At 43.9% G+C, this 27,936-nt stretch overlaps 1 protein-coding gene across 2 annotated transcripts in view; it reads left to right on the forward strand.

Annotated features, from left to right (window-relative positions):
* The window catches only part of DDAH1 (dimethylarginine dimethylaminohydrolase 1), a 132,230-nt gene that overhangs the window by 18,787 nt on the left and 85,507 nt on the right, over positions 1-27,936 (forward strand). The gene's annotated exons all lie outside the window — the stretch shown is intronic.

Genomic DNA, 27,936 nt, shown 5'->3' on the forward strand with positions numbered 1-27,936 from the left:
TTTGAGGAAGAGGAAGAGGGAGGCGTGGCTTAAGAACCCGACAGTACCCAGAGGAGGGAGGTTCCATCCCTGGCCTTGCTCTGTGGGTTAAGGATCTGGCGTTGCTGTGGCTGTGGTGCAGGCCGGCAGCTGCAGCTCTGATTTGACCCCTAGCCCGGAAACTTCCATATCCCGTGGATGCCACCCTAAAACACACACACACACACACACACACACACCACACACAAACGGGGGTGGGAGAGAAGCGGAAGGAAGCGGAAGTCAAAACAAGGGCAAAAGAGCACGAAGGAGAAGATTTGGGATGTCGGCCTCGGAGGTGGGGGTTCCACCTTGGAGGGACCCCGCCGGAGGGGAACGCGCAGGAGGATGACAGCGGCGCAGGCCGGCTTTCGGCCTCCCCTCTTCCTGAAGGCAGTCCAGTGGACAGGCTCACGGGCAGTCTGGGGCAGCACAGATCAGCAGGAGCATCTCAACTTCTAAGCAGCTCCGGTTAGAGGTGCTCCGGAAAACAAGCCTGGCCATGTTGCAGCCACCTTTACTGTTTTTGGTGATATTTTGGTTTGCCCTCCTAGCAGACGGTCACGGTTGCAGGTGACCTTTTACTGTGGGCGTCAGTTCATCTGGCTTTAAAACACAGCATGGTAGTTTCATTGAGCACATAACCTTCAGGGAAGAGAAGGGCCCCTCTATTCTCCTGTATCTTTATTTGCTTCTAACATTATCCATCCCTCCTAATTTGATGTCCTATTCAAAAGCCACCTACGTCAAGCTTCCTGGACATTTGGTCTTGGGCACAGTGCTTCCACTGTAAGAAGCACTGATCTTTTACCTTCTTTATTGGCAAAGCGGGGTCTGCGTGTGGAGCTCTTGAGGTCCTCCCGCTAGACCCCGCTCAGGCGCCCCTCCTCGAAGCGTTCCTAGAGTCACGTGTCCTCTGCACGTCGGTCAGCACAGAGCTCTCTGTGTTGCAGTGGCTCATGTGCGTGGTGGGCTCCCTCCCTCATCCTGCCTCGGTCCTGCCTCACCTGTGACGTGTTCACTTCTGGGCCTCCAGCCCTGAGCACAGTGAGGCACCCGCTGCAGGTGCTCGGGAATGTCAGTCGAAGAGAATGCGTCCGGTCCAGCTTAGCGTTCCCAGCCTTCTCAGGGCCCAGCCTTGACGGCGGCAGCGTGCGTGAAGGAGGAAGAGCATGAGCGTTGGAGTTGGGGCACCTGTGCTCGAGCCCCCGTTTGTCCTTTAGGAAGGCGTGGATTTGGTCACAGCCTCCCTGAGCTTCAGCGTCCTCACATGTAAAACGGGAATAAGGATTCCTGCCACGTAAGGCTTCTGTGAAGACAAAGTGAAAAACACATGACGTGACAAGTCTTCGTCATGTATCAGATCAGCAAGACGTCACCAAAAGCACCCTTTTGGATATTCAGAAAACAATCCTCGTGCGATGTAATCAAAGACCTTTCTTCTGCAGAGTCCTGCCCTGCAGCAGACGCGTCGTAGTGTGGAAAGCTGTGCTGTTGTGAGAATGATCAGCAGAAAACATCTAGGACAGGCCCAGCTTCCAGGAGTTGCTCAGGGCGGAGGGCTGTCCTGGCTGTGGTCTCTGCTGCTGCTGTTAGGATGCCGCGGCGGTTCCTCGGCCGGCTCGGAGGGAGGCAGTTGGGGGCCCCGAGCGCGGCGCCAGAGCCCAGTCCTGATCCGGCCCGCAGCTCTCTCTGCACAACACGCAACTGATTTCTTGCCCGCATGTCCATCGTCTGACCTTCACTGAGCGATGGCACTGCCTCTGAGCGCAGCAGGAGGCGCTGTAAAATCCAGGTGAGCGCAGCTCTCCCCTCGAGCGTGTGCTGTACTCCTCTTACTGTCTGGGTCTGTGGGGCGTCGGAGCCTCCGCGGAGGATGGAGAGACCACAGAACACCTGTGTTTATCTGCAAGGCTGATCTGCCCCTTCGTTTGGAGGCTGAGATGGAACCAGTCAAGTGACTTGATGCCATTGGGCCTGGTTGCCATGTGAAAAGGGTTCATTCTTTCTCTCTCTCTCTCTCTCTTTCATTCGTTCTTAACCATTCTTAATTTTCCAGTCCTGCTTTTTGTTGGCTTCAGATGTGCTCGCAGGAGTCCTGCCAGCTTTGGTTGGAAGGAATATATTTCCGAGCTTAGTTGGACATCGGTTTTTTTGGGGCCCGGCCCAGACTCTTGACAGAGGAGGTAGTGTTAAGGGGTTGATGGTGTCTAGACAGTAAGGTCAGAAACTGTGTAATTTATGTTGTACTACAGACACTCACTTCCCGGATTGGAAAAAGGAAACTGGTTTTTATCTAAGGAAGTTACATGAAAACACCAAAGCCCCTGGGTAGTTCTGACCTGTGAAAAGTTGAAGCTTGCCTAGTTTTACACAACATTCTCCAGCCCCTTTAGAGACGGGAATGACTGGGAGTGTGACTGCGCAGGCCAGAGGCGACAAGAGACTCCAGGTCTCAGGAGACGGTCCCAGAACCAGGGAGTGATCTTCCGGCTGCGCGCCTGGGGTCAGACCCCTGCAAGCTCATGACGCGGTTGGGCTATTGCACAGCAGTTGCAGAGGGACACTGGCAAGCTGGAGAGAAGTGTGGCTAATGACGAGAGAGGATACAGTTGTCTGGGACTGTAAAGAGGATTGAAGATCTGACGCAGGGATCAGAAAAGAAATTGGCCTCGGCCTTAAAGAAAAAGCATGCTCTTGGTCAGGGGAAGTATGATAAAGTCTTAAAATGCCTCAATCACACTGTAATATCTTGTGTTTCAGTTTAGGTTGCTTAATGGTCATACATATCCGATATTCAACATTCATTACTATGGAAAATACTGGGAAACAGAATCTGAATAAGCTAGGCAAATTTATGTGGAACTAAAGATTTTTAAAGCCCATGATGGCTTTTGTTTTGTCTTGAGTTGGATAATCATCCAGGGCTTCAATTAAAACTCTGCATTTCTTCAAAAAGAAAGAAAGAAGTGGGAGTTCCCATCGTGGCACAGTGGAAATGAATCTGACTAGTATCCATGAGGACGCGGGTTCGATCCCTGCCCTTGCTCAGTGGGTTAACGATCCGGCGATGCCGTGAGCTGTGGTGTAGGTCGCAGACGCGACTTGGACCCTGCGTTGCTGTGGCTCTGGCGTAGGCTGGCAGCTGCAGCTCCTGTTCGACCCCTAGCCTGGGAACCTCCATATGCCTCGGGTGAGGCCCTAAAAAGACAACAACAACAATAATAATAACAATAAATAATAAAACTGCATTTCTTTTGGAAAAGTACAAACCGGTCTCAAAGGCTGCTTTCTGAACTGTCCTAGAAGAACACATGCCTTTACAATGTTGTAGTCTTATTAGCATGACGAATTCAGCCGCTTTTCTGTCAGTCTTGTAAAAGTTATTAATTGCTCTTAAAATAGGGAAATTAATCATCAAACTTCATTCATTACCAACAAACTGTCTATCTTTATCAGAACCTAGGTTACTCTACTAGATTTAATTTCAGTGTAATTTTCCCTGCCTCGTACCCGAGTCCTGAAAGTGCACACTCAACAGGTGGTGGTTGAACTGTATGCTGAGCTGTTTTTAAATCTTTCATGGAAGCGTTTTTTCGTGTGTGGGAGCTACACAATTAAAATTACTTAAAGAGCAGATAGTTTCAGAAATATTCACTATTTGACAGTGATATTAGATGTTGGAAAATAGAGAGGAGTTTCACGTGCAAATCCTCATGGTGCGTGTGCCATAGGCAGAACGCTTTGTGGCAGCCAGGGAGGTGATACAGCGCTTCAGCAGGGAGCCGGGCTCGGAACCCCGTCGGACGCCTGACACCCAGCGTCTCCCTCCAGCCTGGCTGCTCTGACTGCTGCCTCTCAGTCTCCGTCTTTCCGTAGTTCCCACAGGTGTAGCGCCGCACGGGGAACGTAGGGGATGCCGTGGGAAATTCTTGCTTAACTGGCGAATTGCCTGCGTAGACGACGACTTTGGTGCCTGGCATAAGCGGAAAGATTAGTATTCCACCCCTGCTAATGACGGTAGAAGCAGAGATGGAAAAACTGCAGAAGTAGCAGCAGTAATGGTCACCGATAACGAAGGCCAGCGATAGGCACTCTTAATCAAGCACCTTCTGTCCGCTCACTTAATTCTTCCCACAGGTTGTGAATCTCGTGGTGCTCCCACAGTCTTCCCGACGGGCAAACTGAAGTTCAGAGACGCCGAATGACTTGACTAAGATCACAACCTTTGTAAATACTAGGGTTTTAGATTCCCATTTGGTCTGTCTCGAGTCCAACAACCATCCTTATTTTTATTGAAATGTAATTGACATACGGTGTCATGTCAGCTTCAGAGGAGCTGCTCAGAGATTTGACACTTGGTGTCTTAGGAAACGGTCGCCGCCGCCGTCTCCCCGCCCCACGTTCATTACTGTGTCAGTGACCCGGCTGGGTTCCTGAAGCTGTGTGCTACCTCCTGGTGGCTTAGTCTCTCCTGCAGGCCTGTACCCCTTAATTCTCTCCTACCACACACACCCCTCCCCTCTGGCACCCCCCCCCACGCCGTGTGTTCGCTGTATCTGCGGATTGGCATTCGTTTTGTTTTGTTTGTTTTGTTTTGGATTCCACGTAAAGTGAGATCATATGGTATCTGTCTTTCTCTGACTTATTTCACTGAGCACAGTGTCCTCTAAATTCATCCGTGTTGTTGCAAATGGCAAGATTTCTTTTTTATGTGGCTGAGCGTTTTCCATTAGGATTAGATAATATATCATGATGGAAAATAGTGTGTGTGTGTGTGTGTGTGTGTGTGTATGAGATACACGTTTATAAAGAAGATGTGACTGATACGTATGTATGTACATCAATTACATCTTCTTTTTCCATTCATTTATCAGTGGATACTTAAGTTGCTCCTGGCCTTGGCTGTTACAAATAATGCTGCAGTGAATGTTGGTGTGCACACACCTTTTTGGTTCGTATTTTTGTTTTCTTCGGGCAAATATCTGAAGTGAAATTGCTGGATCATGTGGCAGTTCTTTTTTTAATTTTGGAGGAACTTCCATACTGTTTCCCATGGTGCTGCACCAGTTTACAGCCCCATGAACAGTGCTCTTGGGCTCCCTGTTCTTCACATGCTCACCAACACTTGTTATTTTTTATCTTTTTGATCATAGCCATTCTGACACGTGTCGGCTGGTACCTTATTGTGGCTTTGGTTTGCGTTTCCCTGATGATGAGGGATGTTGAGCATCTTCTCATGTACCTGTCAGTCGTCTCTGTTTCTTCTTCGGAAAAAATTCATGTCCTCTGCCCGTTTTTCAATCAGGGTTTTTGTTTTTGATGTTGACTTGTATGAGTTCTTTGTGTATGTTGGATATTTACCTCTTATCAAAAATATCATTTGCAGTTTTCTTCTCCCATTCAGTAAGCTCTCTTTTCATTTTGTTGATAGTCTCTTTCACTGTGCAGAGCTTTTTGTTGGATGTTGCCCCATTTGTTTTTTATTTTGTTTTTCTTGCCAGAGGAGACAGATTCAGAAAAATATTACTAAAACAAATATCAAAGGACATACTGCTTATATTTTCTTCTAGAAATTTCATGGTTTCAGGTCCTACTTTAAGTCTTCAATCCATTTTTAGTTTATTTTCATATGTGGAATGAGAAAGTAGTCCAGTTTGATTCTTTTGCATATTTTTCCCAACACCATTTATTGAAGAGGCTGTCTTTTCCCCATGCGTATTCTTTTTTTTTTTTTTTTTTTTTTTGTCTTTTTGCCATTTCTTGGGCCGCTCCCGCGGCATATGGAGGTTCCCAGGCTAGGGGTCTAATCAGAGCTGTAGCTGCCAGCCTATGCCAGAGCCACAGCAACGCGGGATCCGAGCCGCGTCTGCAACCTACACCACAGCTCACGGCAACGCCGGATCCTTAACCCACTGAGCAAGGGCAGGGATTGAACCCACAACCTCATGGTTCCTAGTTGGATTCATTAACCACTGCACCACGATGGGAACTCCCCCCATTGTGTGTTCTTACTTGCTTTGTTGTAGAGGCACATATGTGTGGCTTTATTTCTAGGCTCTCTGTTCTATTCCATGAATCTGTGTGTTTGTTTTTGTGACTGTACCATCCTTTTTTGATTACCATAGCTTTGTGGTATAATTTGAAATCAGGGATCTCCAGCTTTGTTCCTTTCTCAAGATTACTTTGGCTGTTCATGGTCATTTGTGGTTCCATACAGATTTCAGAATTATTTGTTCTAGTTCTGTGGAAAATCCTTTGGTATTTTGGTAGGGATTGTATTGAATCGGTAGATTGCCTTGGGTATTATAGTCATTTTAACAATATTAATTCTTGCAATGCATCAGCAGGGCATGTCTTTACATTTGTTTGTGTCATCTTCAGTTTGTTACATCTTATAGTTTTCAGAGAAGTCTTTCGCCTCTTTGGTTAAATTCCTTTTTAGATATTTTATTATTTTTGAAGCAGTTATAAATAGGACTGTTTCATTAATTTCTCTTTCTGGTAGTTCATTGTTAGCATACAGAAGTGCAACCAATCTCTCTACATTAATCTTGTACCCTGCAGCTTTACTGAATGCATTTATTAATTCTAATAGTTTTTGGTAGTGTCTTTCGGATTTTCTCAGTATAGTATCATGTCATCTACAAGCAGTGACAGTTTTGCTTCTTCCTTCCCAGTTTGGATGCCTTTTGTTCCTTTTCTTTGTCTCACTGCTGTGGCTAGGAGTTCCATCACTAGCGGCAAGTTGAATAAAGTGGCAAGAGTGAGCATCCTTGCCTTGTTCTGATCTTGGAGCAAATGCTTTTAGGTTTTTTCTCCTAAGTATGATATTGGCTGTGAGTTTGTCATATACGGCCTTTTATTATGTTGAGGAATATTCCCTCTATACCCACTTTGTTGAGAAATTTTTTCTCATAAATGGATGTTGAATTTTGTTGAAAACTTTTTTTGCATCTGCTGCAGTGATCCACTGATTTTTATTCTTCAGTATGTTAACGTGGTATATCACATTCTTGTATCTCTGGAATAAATCTCATGTGATTGTGGTGTATGATTCTTTAATGTTGAATTGGGTTTGCTGATATTCTGTTGGAGATGTTTGCATCTATGTTCATCGGTGATATTGGCCTGTAATTTTCTTTTTTTTTTTGTAGTATCTGTCTGATTTTGGTATCAGGGTGATGCTGGACTCATGAAGTGAATTTGGAAGTGTTTCTTCCTTTTCAATTTTTTAGAATAATTTGAAGAGGATTAATGTTAACTCTTCTTTCAGTGTTTTATAGAATTCACCTGTGAAGCCTTCTGGCTCTGGAGTTTTATTTGTTGGGTTTTTTTTGTTATTACTGATTTAATTTCTTTCCTGGTAATCAGTCTTTTCATACTTCCTATTTCTTCTTCTTTTTAAAAAAATTTAGTTTATTTTTTGTGTCTCTTTTTGGGGGGCGTGGGCCACACACATGGCATATGGAAGTTCCCAGGCCAGTGGTTGAATTGGAGCTGTAGCTGCCGGCCTACACCACAGCCACAGCAAAGTAGGATCCAAGCTGCATCTGTGACCTATACCACAGCTCCTGGCAACACCAAATCCTTAACCCACTGAGTGAGGCCAGGGATCGAACCCATGTCCTTATGGATCCTAGTCAGGTTCATTACCACTGGGCCACAATGGGAACTCCCCCTATTTCTTCTTGATTCAGTCTTGGGAGGTCGTACATTTCTAGGAGTTTACTTATTTCTTCTAGGTTGTCTGTTTTGTTGGTGTATAATTTCTGCTAGTCTCCTGTGATCCTTTTGTTTCTGTGGTATCAGCTGTAACTTCTCTTTAATTTCTGATTGTATTGATTTGGGCCCTCTCTCTTTTTCCTGATGAGTCTGGCAAGAGGTTTATCAATTTTGTTTATCTTTTCGAAGAACCAGCTCTTAATTTCTTTGATCCTTTCTATTTTTCAAAGTCTCAATTTCATTTATTTCTTTTTATAGTTTATTTTCTTCTACTAACTTGTAGTTTTGCTTGTTCTTCTTTTTCTGGTTCCTTTAAGTGTAAGGTTATATTGCTTATTTGAAATTTTTCTTGTTTCCTGATGTAGGCGTGTATTGGTTTAAACTTCCTTCCTAGAAGTGGTTTTACTGAGTCCCATAGATTTTGGATTTTCATTTGTCTCCATGTGTTTTTTCACGTCCTCTTTGATTTCTTCAGTGACCCATTGCTTATTTAGTAACATTGTTTAGACTCCAAATGTTTGCGGTTTTTGCAGTTTTTTCTTGTAGTTGATTTCTAGTCTCATACTGTTGTGGTCAGGAAAGATTCTTGATATTTCAGTCTCCTTAAATTTGCTGAGACTTATTTTGTGGCCTAGCATGTGATTTGCCCTGGAGAATGGTCCGTGTGCTTTTGAAAAGACTGTATATTCTGCTGCTTCAGGATGGAATGTTTCTCATATATACTTATTTATTTATCTATCAATTCCATGTGGCTAATGTGTTATTTAAGGCCGTTTTTTCCTTACTGACTTTCTGTCTGGATGATCTCTCCATCGATGTGAGTGGGCGTCGCTGTTATTCCGTTACTGTAGATTTCTCCCTTTGTGCTTGTTAATAGTTGCTTTTTGTGTTTAGGTGCTTCTGTATTAGGTGCATATATTTTTACAATTGTTGTATCTTCTTGTTGGATCGATCCCTTTACCGTTATGTAATGTCCTCAGTTGTCTTTTGTTACCATCTTTGTTTGAAAGTCTATTTGTCTGTTATAAGTACTGCTACCCCAGCTTTCTTCTGGGTTTCATTTGCATGGAGCACCGTTTTCCATCTCCTTACTTTCAGCTTGTGTGCATCTTTAGGTCTGAAGTGGGTCTCTTGTAGGCCGCATATATTTGGGTCTTGGTTTTTTTGTTTTTTTAGTCTATTCAACCACTCTATGTCTTTTGATTGGAACATTTAGTCTTTTACATTTAAAGTAATTATTGACAGTTATTACTATTATCATTTTGTTAATTGTTTTCTGGTTGTTTCTGTAGCTCTTTTTTTGCTTCTTTCTTCCCTTGTTAATAACTGTATTTAGCGTTGTGTCTGGATTCCTCTCTCTTTTGTATGTGTGTATATAGGCTTTTGGTTTGTGGTCCCCAGGAGGTGCATGGATGACAACACATGACTATGACTACTTTAAGTCGATCATCTCTTAAGCTTGGACACATTATAACAGCCCAAGGTTTTAACTACTCTTGCCACGTTTAATAATTTTGATGTCATATTTTGCATCTTTTTGTTTTGCATATCCCATAATTATTTATTGTGGGCATATGATGTTGCTACCTTTGTCTTCTAACTTTCCTGCCAGTTTGATAAGTAGTTAATCTTCTACATTTACTGTATTTTTTCCTTCATCAGAGAGATTTTTCCTTTTGTAATTTTCATATTTCTAGTGTCCTTTTTTTTTCCACTTAGAGAAATCTCTTTAACACTTCTTATAAAGCCGGTTTAGTGGCACTGGACAATTTTAGCTTTTGCTTGTCTGTGAAACGCTATCTCTCCTTCAGTTCTAAGTGAATATCCTTGCCAGATAGAGTATTCTTGGTTGTAAGGGTTTTTTTTTTTTCCTTTCATCACTTTAAATATATGCCACTCCCTTCTGGCCCACAAAGTTTTTGCTGCAAAGTCAGCTTATAGCCTTAAGTGAGTTCCCTTGTGTGCATCTTGTTGCTTTTCCCTTACTGCTTTTAATATTCTCTCTTTGTATTTCTGACATTTTAGTCACACTGTGTCTTGGTGCGGTCCTCTTTGGGTGCCCTGACTGGGACTCTCTGGGACTTCTGGATTGGGATGCCTATTTCTTCCCCAGGTCAGAGAGCTTTTCAGCTATTATTTCTTCAAATAAGTCTCTGCCCCTTTCTCTCTCTTCTCCTTTGGGGACCCCGGTAACGTGAGTATTGATAACTTCATGTCGTCTCAGAGTCTCCTAAGCTATCCTTATCTTTTGACGTTTTTTCTTCTTCTGTTCAGCTTGTGTGATTTCCACTACTCCGTCTCTCAGATCACTGCTCCGTTTCTCTGTATCATCTGATCTGCGGCTGCTTCCTTCTAGTGTAAATGCATTACCGTACTCTTCAGCTCTGCTTGGTTCTTTATATTTTCTGACCCTGTTGAAGTTCTCACTGTGTGTATCCATTCTTCTCCCAGTTTGTTGAGCAGACTTATGATCAGAACCTTGAACTCTTTATCAGTTAGATTGCTATCACTACTGTGTTTAGTTCTTTTTCTGGAATTTTGCCCTGTTCCTTCATTTGGAACATATTTCTCTGTCTCCTCATTTTTGCTCAATTCTCTGTGTTTATTTCTATGTCTCAGATCGGTCAGTTAGGTTTCTCAATCTTGGAGAAGTTGCCTTATATAGGGGACGTCCTGTGGGTCCCAGCACCGCGCCTATCTCCAGAGCTGTTTGCTCTGGGGCGTACCCCTGTGTGCTGTGTGCAGCTTTCTGCGGATGCACTGGTGGGGTACTCTGGCTCCCATGGGGTTGACTGTGAGCCATGCCTTGTGCAATGGTGGGGAAGCGCAGCATAAGCTTCTTGTGTGGCTTCTTGCATGGCCCTGGGTGGGGGGGTGTGGAGCTGCTGTCAGCCTACTGGTGGGTGGGGCCAGGCCCCTGCATGCCTGTCTGAATGACCCAGGAAGGCTTGGGACTGAGTGCTCACATGGCTGTTGGCAAGGCCTGGGGGCAAAACTTATCCTCTTACTTATCATCCTGTTATAGAATATTTATTCACCTTCACCATCAATTTCTCACAGGAAGGTTTATTTTGACCTACCCTGGTCTGCTCAGCAGAGCTCTCTGGGTGTCTGTGCATCACATCTCAAAAGCTAAAGGCCCTTTGAAAATAGATCTTCTGCATCATCATCCTCTTGGTCTTTGTTCTGGTTATTTAATGCTACCTGACAAGTTATCGCAAAACTTAGTGGCTTAAAGCAATGGCAGAAGTTAATTTGCTCATAAATTTGCAATTTGGGCAGGACTTAGTGGGGTCAGCTCATCTCTGCTTTGCTTGATGTCAGCTGGGGGAGCTCAAAGAGGAGAAGAATGATTATTTACATTTTTGGCATATGATGCTGGAAAGACTCAAACAACTGGAGGCTGACACTGCTGGGGCTCCCCAGGCCTTTCTCTTCCTCTCCGTGTGGATTTGCCTGCAGTCTCTCCAGAATGGTGGCATTGGAGTGGGTGCACTTCCTAAAGTCAGCTCAGGGCATCCTAGCGACTGAATCAGAGACAGATACACACACACGCTGTGGGTGGGGGGAGAGAAAGAGAGAGGTCGGGGAGAGAGAAGGCATGCATGTGCAGGGTGGAAGCTGTGTTACCTTGACTTAACCTTGTCTTGGAAATCTTGCATCATCACAGCTTTTATTATTATTATTATTACTATTAATTATTAGAAGCAAGCCATTAAGGAAGATATTTAAAGGAAGGGGAATTCGTTTTTACCATTTGTTGGAAGAATGCCAAAGAAGGTGCGAACTTGTGTTAAAACTCCACAGGGACATGAATCTTGCTTGAGTAGACCCTCTCCTGTAGCAGCTTTAGGCAGCAGGGCTGGCTCTGGGCACAAATGGGAGGGCAGCGTGCAGGGTCCACAGCATCCGTCAGGCCGCCGTTGTGGCCCTGGCCTCTTCAGGGCCTCTCCTCCCACTGGCAGTGGCCCCGGTGCTCTGGAGCTCCTCTGCCCCCCCAGGCTCAGCCCTGGGCAGCTCTCCTGCGCTACCCCCCTTACCTGCACCACGACGCTCATCCAGATGGTCACTTCACCCGGGACAGGGGAGCCCAGAGGTGCCAGGCACCAGTACCAACACAGCCAGCAGAGCTCCTGCAGCACTTCTGACCAAGGCCCACAGTGTGCCGATATCGCCGTAGCACACATTTTCATCATTGCTTTCTCATCATTTATATTCACGATATAACCACAGCTTTCCCAGGATGGTTCTGCCAAAACCTTCATTGTCCATTTTAGTATACCACACTCTTGTCTTCTCTGAACTATTAAATCAACATGAATGGCATAAATGGAAGATGATAGCTTTTGCATGGCAAACACCTATTTGATAGCATAGAAAAGAGGTGCGTTTGCCTTCCTAGGAAGAAAACAGTGGTTGCCGAGACAAAGGGGGATTTTTCTTCTTTGGCTTCCTGATGATTTTTTTTTTTTTTAAGGTAGCGCTCATGGCATATGGAGGTTCCCAGGCTTAGGAGTCCAGTCGGAGCTACAGCTGCCGGCCTATACCACAGCCACACACAGCAGCTCGGGATCTGAGCCGCATCTGCGACCTATGCCACAGCTCATGGCAGTGCCGGATCCTTAACCCGCTGAGCGAGGCCAGGGATGGAACCCGCAACTTCGTAGTTCCTAGTCAGATTCGTTTCCATGGCACCATGATGGGAACTCCAGCTTCCTTGATGATTTTGATTTGCTGGAACATAAAATATAGCACCTTAGGATTTCATAAATCTTGTTGCATATTTTTCTCAAGTTTGTGAAAATTTATTTTTAGAAAATAAAATTAAAATACTAAAATCTTCTTAGAGCTTTGAGAAATGATAGAGAGTACTTTTTTGTGCTAGTAAAAGAAATTATTGTACCATTATCTCTTTGTACCCTTAAGGGACTCCTGCAGATTCCAAAATCCACAGATTCTTGAGGGCATGCTCCCTTATATAAAATGGTATGGAATTTGCATAAACCTGTGCACGTCCTCCCTTGACCTTCAGATCACCTCTAGATTACTTCTCATACCCAATACAGTATAAATGTTATGAAAATAGTTGTGAGTCCTGTGTAAGTAGTTTTGGAACTTTCTGGAATTTTTAAAAAATATTTTTGATCCGTGGTTGATTGACTCTGCAAGTGCAGAACCCACAGATATGGAAGACTGACTGTGGTTTTGTCTGGAATGTCCTCTGCCTTATTTCCGAAACATCATCTTTTCATTGTGTTCTTAAAGCGGAACTAATTTGCAGGACTTAGGGTGTAAGGGCCGGCGGCTCTATGCCTTGTTTTAAGTCATTTTGTAAGTTGCGTCGTGGTCTGTGAAGGCATGGACCAAATCCATTTCCGAGTGTAAGATGCATCCCTTGATTTGGGGAGAGTAGTCACGGCGCTCAAAGCTTCGTACGTCACTCCTGATTCTTGACCCGTTCATCCGCGTGAGCAGTGGGTCTGTGCTCCCCAGCCCCGCTTCTGTCAGCAGCCATCCCCAGTCTTTGTCACTGAGGAGGCTGCATCCTGGTGTGTCCTGGCAGTGCCAGATCATCAGGCTGAGTCCAGGCACGGTTGACTGTCACCATCACCAGCAGCCATGTGACAAGGACTTCAGATTTTTTCATCTCCTAAATCCTCTGAGGTAGACGCTAACACCCACATTTTATAAGAGCAACACCAAGGCTCAGGAGATCAGTTGCCCAAGATCACCCCCAAGTAGATGTGGAGAAGAACTCGCTTCTAAAGTGGGCTTTCTGACTCCCAGCCCTTGCTTTTGCCTGGTATCCTCCACGGCAGCCATCAGGATCACGCTCCTAACGCTCCATCCTCCCCTCCCACAGCCTTGCTGTCATGTGGCAGCTCCCAGCTGCTGGAGGGTGCTCTTTCCAGTGGTACTGCTGGGAGGTACTGTCTCTCCTGCACTGTGAGGTATGTGTATAGTAAGCAAAGAATCCAAGGGTATTTCCATTAATATGGAACATTGGATTAACAAATCTTTTTTTTTTTTTTTTTTTTTTTTTGGTATTTTGAAAAATACGTCATTTCCTTTTGGCCTTCATGGCTTCTGATGAAAAATCCGCTCTTATTTGAAGAGTTTTCCCTCTGTAGATAAGTTGTTTCTTGATACTTCTGAGATTTTTATTTGTGTGTCTTGCTCTTCAGAAGTTTGATTGCGGTATGTCTTGGTGTGGATTTCCTTGGGTTTGTTTTCTTTGGAATGTGTTCAGCTTCTTGAATCCGTAGGTTCATGTCTTTTGCCAACTTTGGGAAGTTTTCAGCCATCATTTCTTTGAGAGCTGTTCAGCCTTTCTCCTCTCCACCTGAGATTCTGATGACACTAATATTAGCACTTTGGTGACAGTCTCACAGGTTCATTTGTTTCTTTATGTGTTCTCTTTCTTCACTACAACCTTCTATTTTTCTGTTTGTTTCAGGCATATTGTGATTGCTCACAAAATATTTTTATGAGGCTGCTTTAAAACGTTTGTGTTGTGCTTCTAACACACTCATCGTCTCGGTGTTGGTGTCTCTTGATTGTCTTTTTAAAATGCACGTTGGGGTTTTCTGTGTTCTTGGGATGATTGTGATTTTCAGTTGAAACCTTCAGGGGTCATAGGCTGTGGATTTTATTTAAAACATTTGTCTTAATTAGCCTCCTCTGGCACCACTCTGGCAAGGGGAAGATGAGGATGTTGCCTCAGTACCTGAACCTGGCGTCTTTTGTACAACGTGACCTCTTAAAGTTCCTTTGCCCATTGTGCTTATATTGAATATGTAGATCAGTTTTGGACGAGATGACCTCTTGACAGTATTGAATCAGACAAGGAAGACCTAACTATTTATTTAGGTCTTATCAAATGTCCCACTGCAATGTTTTGTAATCTTGTAGTTTCCTTACCTAGTTGATAATTTTTGATGCTATTATAAATGGCATTTTTTTTCTTAGAATTATTTTCCCCTTGTTTATTTGCATATACAGAAATACAGCTGTTTAAATTATGTGTATTGAGTCCATCTCTGCAACCTTGCTAAATTTATTTATTTATTTCTTAGGGATTTTGTGGGATTTTCTGTGTCCGTGATCGTGTCATATAAAACCACACAGTTGCACTTCTCCCTCTGAACAACTGTCTCTCCTTTTTCCTTCCTCCTTCCCTCCCTTTCTTTTCGGTCGTATTGCTCTAACTGGGACCTTTAGTACAACATTGAAAGAGGTTGTGAAAGTGAGCATCCTGGCCCATTTCTAATCCACAGGGGAAAAGCTTCAGTTTTTCACCATTAAATATGATGTTAGTTGTAAGTTTTTTATAGATACCCCTTGTTAGATTGATAAAATGACTTTCTATTCCTACCTTGCTGAGAGTTTTTATGAATTTCATGAATGGGTGTTAAATGTTTTCATATGCCTTTTCTGCAGTCTTGAGATAATCATATAATTTGCAATTCTCTTAATATGGTGATTTTTTTTAGTATGGCAGATAACTACTTAAATCAATGATCAACATTAAAACATAAACATTTTCTTATTAAAAATTATCACAGGAGTTCCTATTGTAGCTCAGTGGTAACAAAGTTGACTAGTATCCATGAGAACACAGGTTCGATCCCTGGCCTTGCTCAGTGGGTTAATGATCCAGTGTTGCCATGAGCTGTGGAGTAGGTCTCAGATGCAGCTTGGATCCCGTGTTACTGTGGCTATGGTGTAGGCTTGCAGCTGCAGTTCTGATTCAGCCCCTAGCCTGGGAACTTACATCTGCTGCGGGTGCCGCCCTAAAAAGAAAAAAAATTATTATCACAAGTTGAGGCCCATTTCACTTTTACTTGCTGTTGTTCTTGAATTTCTGGGCAGTGCAATAAAGTATGAAAGAGCCGTAAGGCTTCAGCCTGACCATGTGTGCTGTCCTCACTCCCATCTAACTGCTCCCCAGAAACGCTCCCTTCTGAGGGCTTCGCACCTGCCAGCTCTGTCTGTCTTGAACACTCCTCCCTCAGACCTGTGCGTGGCCCAGCCCCCACTGCCATCATGCCTTTACTCAAGGAGGTCACTGTAGACCACCTTATTTAAAATTGCAAAACTGGAGTTCCCACTGTGGTGCAGTGGGTTAAGAATCTGACTGCAGTGACTTGGGTCACTGTGGAGATGTGGGTTCAATCCCCCGACCAGTGCAGTGGCTTAAGGATATAGCATTGCCACAGCTGTAGTGTAGGTCACAGCTATGGCTCTGATTCAGTCCCTGGCCTGGGAACTTCCATATGCCCAGGGTGCAGCCGTAAGATAAAAATAAATAAGTCAATGAAAATAAAATTGCAAAGGCCCCCACATCCTGCATTTCTTGTCTCTGTTATTCTTATTCTGCTCTGTTTTTCCTTAGGATTCATCACCTTTTCATAACATTTATGACATTTATTTATAACATTTATTTTTTGTATCCCCCACTGGAATGTAAGCTCCTTTAGGGTGGGGATTTTTGTGTGTCTAATTCACACATTTCTTCCTGTTGTCTAGGTCATGCCCATTATAATAGAGACTCATTGAATATGTGCTGAATGAGTGCATATTTATTGGAAAGGAGGAGACTAAAGTCACGATTATTTGTCTTGTTAAATTGTCCAATTAACATAGTTTGGAAGAGACTATGACAGCTTATATCTGTGTAATTGAATCGTTTTGCGCTACAGCAGAAAGTAACACATTGTAAACCAACTATACTTCAATAAGATACATTTGTAAAAAAATAACCTATTAGTAAATATTTTTAAATATTATGCAAATATAAAATGCCTGGGGAAGATTTTTATTTAAAAATCCTCAGGACTCATAAAAGGAAAATTATAAGACTTTACTCGGAGATATCAAACAACAAGAACACAAAAAGATATGGTTCTGGATGGTTACCGAATATCACATATACTATAAAAATTTCCATTCTTACAAATTAATGCATACATTTTATAATATTTAATATTAACATTGTTTAATATTATGTGTCTAACAGTGTTCCGATTAAATCCCAATAGGGTTTTCTTTGCCTTGACAGATGAGTTAAAGCTTTTCTGTAAATTCAAGACTGCGTGGGTATAGATAACCAGGAAAACTCTTGAAGGGGGCAGATTGTGTTCAGTTAGAGAATGTCTCCTGTTGTAAGTATTGAAACAGAGTATTACAGGATAGCAAGTCAGGTGCTGGTGTGAGAGTAGAGATAGAAATGAGTAAAGCCTAGGAGGTGTCTAAGACCCAGACTCAGGTGTGCATAAGAATTTAATAAATGTGTTAAAAGCATCGCAAATCAGGCTGAGCAGTTGATTAAGCCTTTTTAAAAATTAAGGTATCACATGATACATCCGAATAAATTCTAGATGGATCAAAACGTTAAATATAAAAACTAAAAAGGCTCCACTGTGGTGCAGTGGGATCAGTGGTATCTCTGCAGTGCTGGGACGCAGGTTCGATCTTCGATCCCCTCCCCAGCACAGTGGATTACAGATCCAGTGTTGCCACAGCTGTGGCTTGGATCTGACCCCTGCCCTGGAAACTCCATATGCTGTGGGGCAGCCAAAAAAGGAAAAAAAAAAAAAAAAAAAAACGAAACTAAAATGTAATAAACCATGGAGAAAAAGAGAAACAGGTTACTTCTGTGTGTTATTAGGATGGGGAGAGGGCTGTAACTGCAAAGCAGGGAAAGGAAGGAAGAGCGCGGGAGGAGTCCATCACTTTCACCACCGTTTACATCCTGATACCATCCCTCGGGTTGGCTTTTAATTAATCAGAAATATGGTATACAAAAATGTTAAATTGTGTTCTTTGAATCCCACATTTGATCTAAAGAACTGAAATAAATATCTGGGGTTTATGTATTTCTTTTCTATAAAATCAAATATCAAAAACATTTAACATACATGGATTTTGAATTAAGTAAATAATAACTAATAGAGTATTTATTGTTCTCTTGAGTTTAAAATTTTCCTAGCATTTCCCTCCATAATTAACATAGCTTGGGCTATAAATAATCCATCTAGGTTACAATGCCTGGTTGTCAGCTTGTCGACATTGTTTTTATGAAGGAACTTAGATGATTTTAATGATTTTCTTATGAAAGAATGGTACAAAACGTGGCAACTCGAGATTTTTAAATATTTGCTCAGTTTTTTCCCAGCTGAAGAACTTAATTCAAAGGGATTAGATCTTACGTGTTTCATCACAAGAAAAAAAATTTATAACAATGTATGGCGAAGAGTGTTAACCAGACTCACTGCAGTGAGGTGCAGATATGTATGCAGATACATATTGCACTGTATGCAAATATCGAATCAGGTTGCAAACCTGAAACCAATAGGTCAGTCATATCTGAAAAATGATAATAATTTGGTGTAAGTGTTATGTGTATTATCTGTTTTGTTTACCTAGTTGTTGGATTGACAGCAATGCCTATGAAATTCCTTACGATTTTCTGTATCAGTTAGCCTCCTTCAGAGAATTCAAATGATATTCTCAGACCGGGGGCCAGATTTTTTGCGTAAGCGCAGTGGTCATTGTTATTTAGCGTCAAGGATTGGAATCTCTGCAGATGTCCGTCCAATACTTGATGCATCTTCCGGGATCTCTTTCCGGGGGGAGGCTTCCTGTGCAGAGGTGGAGGAGGCCCCTCTCCTCCCCCACAAGCACAGACCCTGCCCTGCTCCCTGCCACTCCCTGCCTCGGGTCTGCCAGCTCAGGTCCCTTGCCAGGTCCTCGATGTTCTGCCTAATTACAGCTCTTCTTGGCATCCCAGCCTTCGCATGAACATTCTCTAAATGGCACATACAGGACCTCAGAAACAAAAGCACAAAAAATTGAGATCCTCCCCCCCCCCGCCAACTACACACACGCACACGCACACGCGCACAGCCTGGCCCCAAACCAGTTCTGTTACGTGAACTGCTGTCACACAGCATAAATGTCATTAACCCAGAGTGGATTCCATGGTTTGGAGCCATCTCCTCTGAACCTGTTTAAGCCAAAACGAAATGCAGAATTACGAGGTCTGGAGGGTGGTTTTGTTTTGTTGGTTTTGGTTTTGAGGACTCGTCCAAGTCTGATCAGTTCCCGCCCCTCATTTGCTTTCACCACATTATATGCCTTCAAGACACTGAAGTACCAGAGTGCAAAGGGAAAAATTCTCGTGTGTTTTTAAGATGCTTTAAATTCCGAACATTTGAATTAGCTGATGGAAGGTGGAGTTCCGAAACCAAATCATCAAGTAAACTGAAATTCATTTATATTGGTTTCTGGAGTGTGTCATGTGGTATTTTCCTGAGAAGAGTCACATTCTTAATTATGTCTGGTTTACAGTAATATTAAAATAACCGTATTTCCTGAGTACGATTCAATTGTGCCTTTACGGGACGTGGCATTCTTTCATCATTCCAGGCAGAGGGGAATCCACTGGGAATAAAAATGGGCCATGCATGGTCCACAGAAGTAAAATAGATTCGATTGTATTTAGAAGCATCTGGAATAACAGAGTCTGCATTATCTCTGAGTTCTTGTGTTGCTGAGAGGCTCAGAACCCTCTTTGGTGGGGGGTGTTGGAGGGCCTCCTCTGGGATGGGCACGGGTTAGCTGAGGGCCTGCACTGGGCCGTGCGCTGAGGTCGCGGACAGGGAGGCGGGAGCTGGGGAGGCCACACCCTCAGAGAGCTCCCCGTTGGGCCGTGTGTGGTCCAGCTGTCTCCAGCCTCTGTTCACTCCTTCATGCCCCGGGACTTCCAGGCAGGGCTGGTCCATCACCTAACGCAGCTCACAGTCTAGGAGAGGATGCAGGAGACGGGCCGAGCAGGTGGGGAAACCTCACCTTCCAGCTCCACAAAGGCACCTCACGGCTCCTGCAGCTCTTCCAGAAATGCCTTTCCTTGGGCTTAGGGATGAGGAAAGCACGTGCCGATGAAGCTGGTCACCTTTGGGTCGACAGGGACACAGCGCCCGCTGAGGGTGTAAGCACAGAGCAGGTGCCGAGGCTGTGGGGACGGGCCCTCCTCCAGGACCCTGCCCCTTCTATCCACCCCAGAGGGGGCCTTGCGGGGAGATGGAGGGGCCCTTGGAGACCATTCCCCTCGCCTGGCTCGACGGCTTTGCTCCGTTGCTGAGGCCGGACCTAAGTGCATGGAAGGAAAATTTCAGATGCCCCCGAGCACCCGCTTGGCCAGGCTGGAGGTGCTGCTCGGCCAGTCACGTGCCCGATAGGATGAAATGTGCTCCTGCGCAGGGAAGGACATGGGTAGGTGTCTTTAAAACACTGGCTTTGTCTTTAAAATAAAAAAAGGAGGCGAGAGGGAGAGAAAAATGTCCTGGTCGGTAGACACAGGAGGAAGATCTAGCTTAGGAAACAGTGTCCTTCCCTTTAGTTCCTGGAACTGCTCCCTGTCAGACGGGGAAGGGGGCATTTTGCCCAGGGCCTGCTCTGCAGACCTGCCCTAGCATCCTCGGCAGGACTCAGAATCCTGCGGCCCCCACAGCGCTCCCGGTTTCCCAGTCTGCTTGTCCATGGCTCTGGGCTTCTGCTCCTGCCCCTCTGCCCGGTTCACTTTCCTGCGTGGCTTCTCCAGCCGCATGGCCCAGACCCTTGGACTTGATCACACGTGCTCAGCAGGAGAAGCCCATACTGGGAGACTGCAGCCAGTGGGGCTCAAATGCTTGATCTTCCTGAATAAAGCGCTGCTTCCTTTGCTGTGCGGCCAAGCAGGAGCAGACAGCTAGCTGCCGGCTGTGTCGTCTGCAGTTACTCGTCTTGAGGCTGTGGCCGGAAGTTGAGGGAACAGGCCCTTCCCGCTGCTTCTCATGTGTCCGTTCGCTGACCTGGCAGCAGCCTGCCCCTTGCTGAGTAGTGCTTGTCTCCAGGCACACACCTCGGCAAGGCAAGCACACCCTCTCCTGAGCCTTGATTCTAAGAAATCCGGAAAGGCAGGTGGGTAACTTGAAGGATCTCGGGTGGCACCGACGGCTTGGGTTCTGGATGTGGATAGACGCTTGGCGCAGTTAGCTGGGCCCCAGAACTTGCCGTACCAGCGAGACCAGGATGTGGTTGGTGCCATGAATGCGAAGGTCGGGCTCACATTCACGTCGCTCGGGTCATTCCCTCACTGTGTTCGGATCTCAGGGCCGGAGGAGGTATTTGACACCTGAAGGACCAGAGTCATTCTACCCCTCCTTCTAGCATGTTCGGGAGCACAGTTCACCAGGAAACACACAAATGTTTACGGGGTGGGAAGGACGCTAAAAGAAAGAACCATGCTCAACAGTCAGAAAGCCCTGGTGTGGCCTCCTCTGACTCTTCTGCTTCTTCTCACTCTGCCTTCTGTCACGTCCTTAGAGAGAAGCAGGGTGTTTTCACTGTCTTTGTTTTTCAAGAGCGGTTTACAGCAGACAGTCGTGTGCGCATTGGCTTAACGCTCGTGTGAGCGGATGACGCTTCGGGTCTGTCCGCTGAGCCGGCCCCGCGAGGACCGGCGGGGCCCAAGCACTGCACACCTGCCGTTTCTGCGTAGAGATCCCACAGCTGGAAAAGTCTCGCTTGAATCCAGGTTACCACATGAACCAGCTGGAATAAAACCTCAAACAAAAGTTCCGTCACTGGCTTGTTCCTTCTGAGCAGGCTCCTTGACACCTAGAAATCTGAAACTTCACATAAAAGGTTTCAGAAAATGAACAGATTTTGGGATGTGCTCTAATAGAAATGCCCTCCTCTCCAACTTGTTTTCACTGTTTCTTCCATTAAAGAAAAAAAAAAAAAACCATCAAACAAAAATGGAACCACAAGAATGATGAGCTCTTCATACACCATGGAATTGAGTAGTGTTTAAATGAGAGTGTTCTACTTTATGTGTAAACACACCTAGCACAGACATGTGAAATGGAAACCGGAGCTGATACTAACCGGCTGTGGTCCTGAGGGAGTTACTGAACTTCTCTGAGCCGTATGTGCTTCAGCTGTAAGATAAGAACTTGAATGAAGATCACCCATAAGATAATGAGGAGTTTTAAAAGTTTTAGCCTAAGTGACTGTGTGCAGAAAATGTTAATGTTTTTCAGGACCGTTGAGATCTGGGGCCATGTGTTGAGAGCCAAGAATAGAGGCGCCGTTGGGAAACTGACGGCCACTTACCTGCTTTAAGTGGTTGGTGTCTTCAGTCTCAAGCGTTTTCACGATGGGCTGAAAAGTGGCCGTGCCATTTACAGCCGATGCCACCGAAAATGACCATTTCACTCACTGAACGTGTCGCGAGGCACTTGGGAATGTAAGGACCGACGCCAGAAGCTGCATAATGACCTGTGTAGCCTGCGCAGCAGTTGATGATATGTAGCAGCGCTTTCATGTGAATGGTTTCATGTGATTTTGTACCAGCACTGGGCTGGAGAGCTCAGCTATCACCACTTTACAGGCGAGGAGACTGCGGCTCGGTGATGTCGCACGGAACTGATTTCATCTGTTGTTTCTGGGTTCCAAGGAGACAGGGAATGGGGAAAAGAGGAGAGGAAAGCTTTTTGTGAAAATTAAACATCAGATAGTGATGATGATGGCTAACATTCAGTGAGTTCTCGTTGTGTGCCAGACCCTACCCTGAGTTTTTCGTATGTAGTTAACTGATTTAATTCTCATAACGATCCCATGAAGAAGGGCCTGAAATCATCCTACCGGCCATGGATCGGTGTCAGGTCCCCGAGGACAGGGCTTTGACTCATGTTCACGGCCGTATCCCCAGCAGTTAGGATGGAGTAGACTCCGTTAATATTTTTTGAATGAATAAAAGTTTCTAAATGTTTTAAATGAATGAATGTCTGTATTTCAGATAGAAAACTGAGGGACAGGAGTTCCTGTCGTGGCTCAGTGGTTAACGAATCCAACTAGGAAACATGAGGTTGCGGGTTTGATCCCTGCCCTTGCTCAGCGGGTTAAGGATCTGGCACTGCCGTGAGCTGTGGTGTAGGTCGCAGATGCGGCTCGGATCTGGCGTTGCTGTGGCTGTGGTGTAGGCCGGTGGCTACAGCTCCGTTTAGACCCCTAGCCTGGGAACCTCCACATGCTGTGGGAGTGGCCCTAGAAAAGACAAAAAGACAAAAAAAATTTTTGTTTTTAAAGAGAAAGAAAGAAGACTGAGGGACAGGATAATTAACTGCCCTTGACCAAGGTCACTCTGCTAATACAAGGTGGATACAAGGTCTAAACTTGGAGAGCCTAATCCAGAATTCTTTAAGACCATAAGCCAGCATTGTATTAAAACAGCTCACTAACCAAACTAAGTGTATACTCTAGGGGGAAGTTTTAAACTGCCGTGGAAAATTGCAATAACTTTCTTATCCTCAGATTTAAATTCTTGCAAAGAAACATTTTATGATGTAAAATCCCAAACTTGATCTGTAAATTTATATATACCACCCAGACTGGTGGTGATCGGGGTCGGAAAACAGTGGTTTACCTGAGTTTTCTGGTACTTCTGCTTAAGAATGCGCTCTCTAATTAAGTGGGCGAGAGTTTCCGTTTGTGTTGGCCGAGGCACTCATTCAAACTAGAACAGTTTAGCTCTAATTTATCCATCCTTAGAAATCTGCCTGAGAGATGACTGACATGACTGCCCATAGGCACTTGAGATGTATATGCAGTGGAGAGGGATGCGAATTTAAGTCAGTCAAAAGAAAACACCTAAGAAACACTGACTTATCAGGAAGCTGCTAACTTGGAAATTTGGAAAGGGAAATAAGAAAAGAAGGGAAGTCTTGCCTTTAAGAAATAAAAATGTGAAACATGCACTCTTAGAATGAGATTTTGGTTTCAATATGAAAGCGCTGCAGGGTAATCTATAGAAAGTATAACTTCATTCGGCAGATAATATGACCTGGCAGCTCACCTGGAAGTGAACTGTAAAGACATGTTTTATTTAAAAGCAATGTTGCATGATCTCAATAATTAAAATAGTGAAAGCTTCTTGGCAGAGCCCAAGTCGGTTTTCCAGAAAAGTGTATTCTGTCGTACAGACAGCTTGAGATGGTAGCCTGGGCGTCATGATTTTTGCTGTTGTTTGTATAACGAATGCAATTCTTATGCCTTTTCTGCAGTTTACACTTGCCTCTTGTTTTACATTGATAAACTAGAAAGGAAAGGCAAAGATAGATTCCTCTTTATTTTGAAATTTCTTTCTATTATATAATTAATACATTCATTGGAGAAACTTTGGAAAATATAGAAACACTTTTTTTAGACTTGTGGTTGTCAAGGGGGAGGGGGAGGGAGTGGGATGGACTGGAACTTTTGGGTTAGTAGGTGCAAACTTTTGCATTTGTAGTGGATAAGCAATGAGGTCCTGCTGTATAGCACAGGGAGCTGTATCTAGCCACTTGTGATGGAACATGATGGGGGATAATGTGAGAAAAAGAATGTATATATAGATGTATGACTGGGTTGCTTTGCTGTATACCAAAAATTGACAGAACATTGTAAATCAACTATAAAAAATGGAAAATAAATGAATAAATTTATTATCTCAGAGTTTAGACATTTCCTGTAGAGAGGTGACATATGGTGTATGTTAAGTCCTTTCGGAACTCAAATAATTGGTATTTTGTTATTATGTACCCATGGGGATTAAAGAGGAGGGAGATGATGGTACCCATTTTAACATTTGAGAAAATGAAGATACTGGCTAAGGAAAGGAAAAAAAGGAATGGGTTTTAAAAAACGAATCATGCCCACTACACTTTATTTACAAAGGTCTTCCTTCCCATACTTACATCTGTACTTATGTGTTGACAGCTATCAGCTTAGTTCATATTTGCAGAAAAACGTGGCTATTTCAGGTTCTGTAATCCATGATACCCTAGTCTCACAAGTCCCAGAGTCTTTGCCATCTCGTCCCCATGTGAGCAGTAACCTTCAAAGTCAAACCAAAAAAAAAGCACCAGGTCCTGTTGGTTTCATTGGTGATTTTACCCAATATTTAAGGAAGAACTGACACCAATTCTCTATAATCTTCCAGAAAGTAGAAGCAGAGAAATACTTCCTAACTCATTCTCAGACAAGTGTTACCCTAACAGCCAAACCAGATAAAGAAAAAAGGAACACTGGATGCAGGCCAGTATCTCTAATGAACACAGATACAAAAAGCCTCAGCAATGTGTTAGCAAATTGCATCCACTACCTGTACAAAAAGTTACATGCCATGACTGAGTGGCCCTTATTTCAGGTTATATGAGGCTGATTCAACATTTGAAAATCACTGGGTGTAATCTACCACAGGGACAGATAAGGAAGGAAAATTAAATGATTACAATAATGCATGAGGAAAAGAATATTTGACAAAATCCAGCACTCATTCATGACTAAAAAGAATACTCTCAACAAAAACTAGGAATGGCAAGGAACTTCTTTAACTTAATAAAGAATATCTACCCAAAAACCCTCCACAAAACTCTACGGCTAACACATACTTGATAGTAACAACCCAGGTATTTCCCCCCAAGATCAGGAACAAGGCAGAGATTATCTCTCTCTCGTCACTACTGTTCAGCGTTGTACTGAAAGTCCTAGATGGTGCTGTAAAACAAGAAAGGAAATAAAAATTTACAGATTAGGAGGAAGAAACAAAACTGTCCTTCGTTTGTTTGTAGGTACCATAATTGCTGCATAGTAAAACCCCAAAGAATTGACTAAGAACCAAAAACCGAAATCTTCTGGAATTAATAGAGCATGGTAAGATCTCAGGCACAACGTTGACATGCAGGTTAACTGCGTGCCTGTATACCAACAACAAACAATTTGAATTTGAAATTGAAAAAAAAATACCATTTGCAATAGCACACCCCCCCCCCAAAAAAAAAGAAAAAAAGAAAAGAAAGAAGGAAGCGAACTGGAAGCAGCCAATATGTCCCTACCTAGGTGGCTGGGCTCTCATATGGTACATCTGAAGGAAGGTGAGTATTAAAACTGAGAAATGAGCCATACAGCCATGAAAGGATGTCTGTGGATCTTAAATGCATATTTAAAGTGCGAGAAGCCCGACTGAAGAGACTATGCACAATATTATTGCAATTACAGGATACTCTGGAAAAGACAAAATGTAGTGACAGTGAAAAGGTCAGTGGCTGCCAGGGTTCCAGGAGAGAGGAGAGTTAAATATGGGACACAGAGGTTAATCTGTGGGGCAGGGGCCCTGCTCTGTATGATCCTCTTAACGGACACAGGCCATGACGCGTGTGTCAGAACCCTTAGAGCAGGACATTACAGCACAAAGAGTGCACTTCAGTGTATGCGGACTTTGAAAAAAACATTTGACAGACTTGCGGTTGCCAAGGGGAGGGAGTGGGCTGGATTGGGAATTTGGGGTTAATAGATGCAAACTCTTACCTTCAGAAGGGATAAGCAATGAGATCCTGCTGTGTAGCCCTGGGAACTATGTCTGGTCACTTATGATGGAGCATGATAGTGTGGGAAAAAAGAACGTGTACATGTATGTGTAACTGGGTCACCTTGCTGTTCAGTAGAAAATTGACAGAACACTATAAACCAGCTATAATGGGAAAGGTAAAAATCATTTTAAAAAAAGCAAACAACCATTTGGTGCTGGAGAGGATGTGGAGAAACGGGAACCCTCCTCCATTGTTGGTGGGAATATAAGTTGGTCCAGCCAGTCTGGAAAACAGTATGGAGCTTCCTCAGAAAACTGGGGATAGAATTATATGATCTAGCAATCCTGCTCTGGGCATATATCCAGACAAAACTTTCATTCAAAAAGACACATGCACCTCTATGTTCATGGCACCTCTGTTCGCCATAGCTGAGACCTGGAAACCACCTAAATGTCCATCAACAGATGAAGGAAGAAGATGTGGTGCATGTACACGGTGGAATACTACTCAGCCATCAAAAGTAATGAAATAATGCCATTTGTAGCAACTAGATATTATCATGCTAAGTGGAGTAAGTCAGAAAGAGAAAGACAAATACCATATGATATCGCTTATATATGTGGAATCAAAAATACAGCCCAAATGAACCTTTCTACAAAACAGAAACAGACTCACAGACACAGACCGAGAACAGACTTGTGGTTGTCAAGGGGGAGGGATTCGAGGGAGGGCTGGGGGAGGCTGGTGTTAGCGGATGTCAGTTGTAACACGCGGAGAGACAGTCAGCAAGATCTTGCTGTATGACACAGAGAGCCGCATTCGCTGTCCTGTGTTAAACCATAATGGAAAAGAATGTGTTCAAAAAGAGGGACTATGTATATTACTTATGTACAACTGAATCATTTGCTGTACAGCAGAAATTCACACAACATTGCAAATGGGCGAAGCTTCAATTTAAAAGAAAGATTTGGAAGATTGGGAGCCCCAGGATGGAAAAAAGAATGTGATTTTAAAAACCAAGCTCTCTATATTACAGGGCATGACACAGCCTCACGGAAGGGAGAGAGCTGCTGACCTAGTGCTTTGGAAATGAGTGGAAGCTCTAAGGGTAAAAGCAAAAGAAACAGTACACGAGCACTGTACAATAGTTGGCATTTTTTTCCCTTGGAGATACCAGGATTCTTGCTACACATGCACACTGGAATTGAACGATTAAGTCATGGATGACAGATGGTAGAAGCTATGTTTCTCACTGTTGCAGTAAGAGTTTAAAATAAGCAAGAAAAGCTAGAATGATTCCCTACAGTAATAAATCAGAGTTGGAGACATTGGTATGAATTCATGTTTAGCTTCCTATAAATACAGATGGTTGCATATAGAAATATTTATAGGTATATGTATATACATGGGTTAATATATGCAAATATATTTCTTGCTCTACCAGCCGGGAGGACCTACTCGTAATAGCACTACGTCGCCATGACCGTACGGTGCGCCCGGATCATCCCCCCATAAAAGGGACCAGGACTCCTTGGGGAAACAGCCGATCCCGGGACTAGATCAGGAAGTCTCCACGGTGAGCTTGCATCATCTTGTCATGCCGGGAAATCAGGAGATACTTAACACACGCGCGGACTATGGAGTACGACAGAGGGACACAGGACTAATCGAAAGAGCTCCCGATGGCGGAAGAGGGAAAACTGGAGCAACAGAGCGTAGAAAATGCATGATTATAACCCAAAGTGTAAAATAACTCCCTGAGCTCACACGGGCACAAATGCATGATTATAACCCAAAG

Source organism: Sus scrofa, chromosome 4 (assembly GCF_000003025.6).
Source record: "Sus scrofa isolate TJ Tabasco breed Duroc chromosome 4, Sscrofa11.1, whole genome shotgun sequence".
Taxonomy (NCBI): Eukaryota; Metazoa; Chordata; class Mammalia; order Artiodactyla; family Suidae; genus Sus; species Sus scrofa.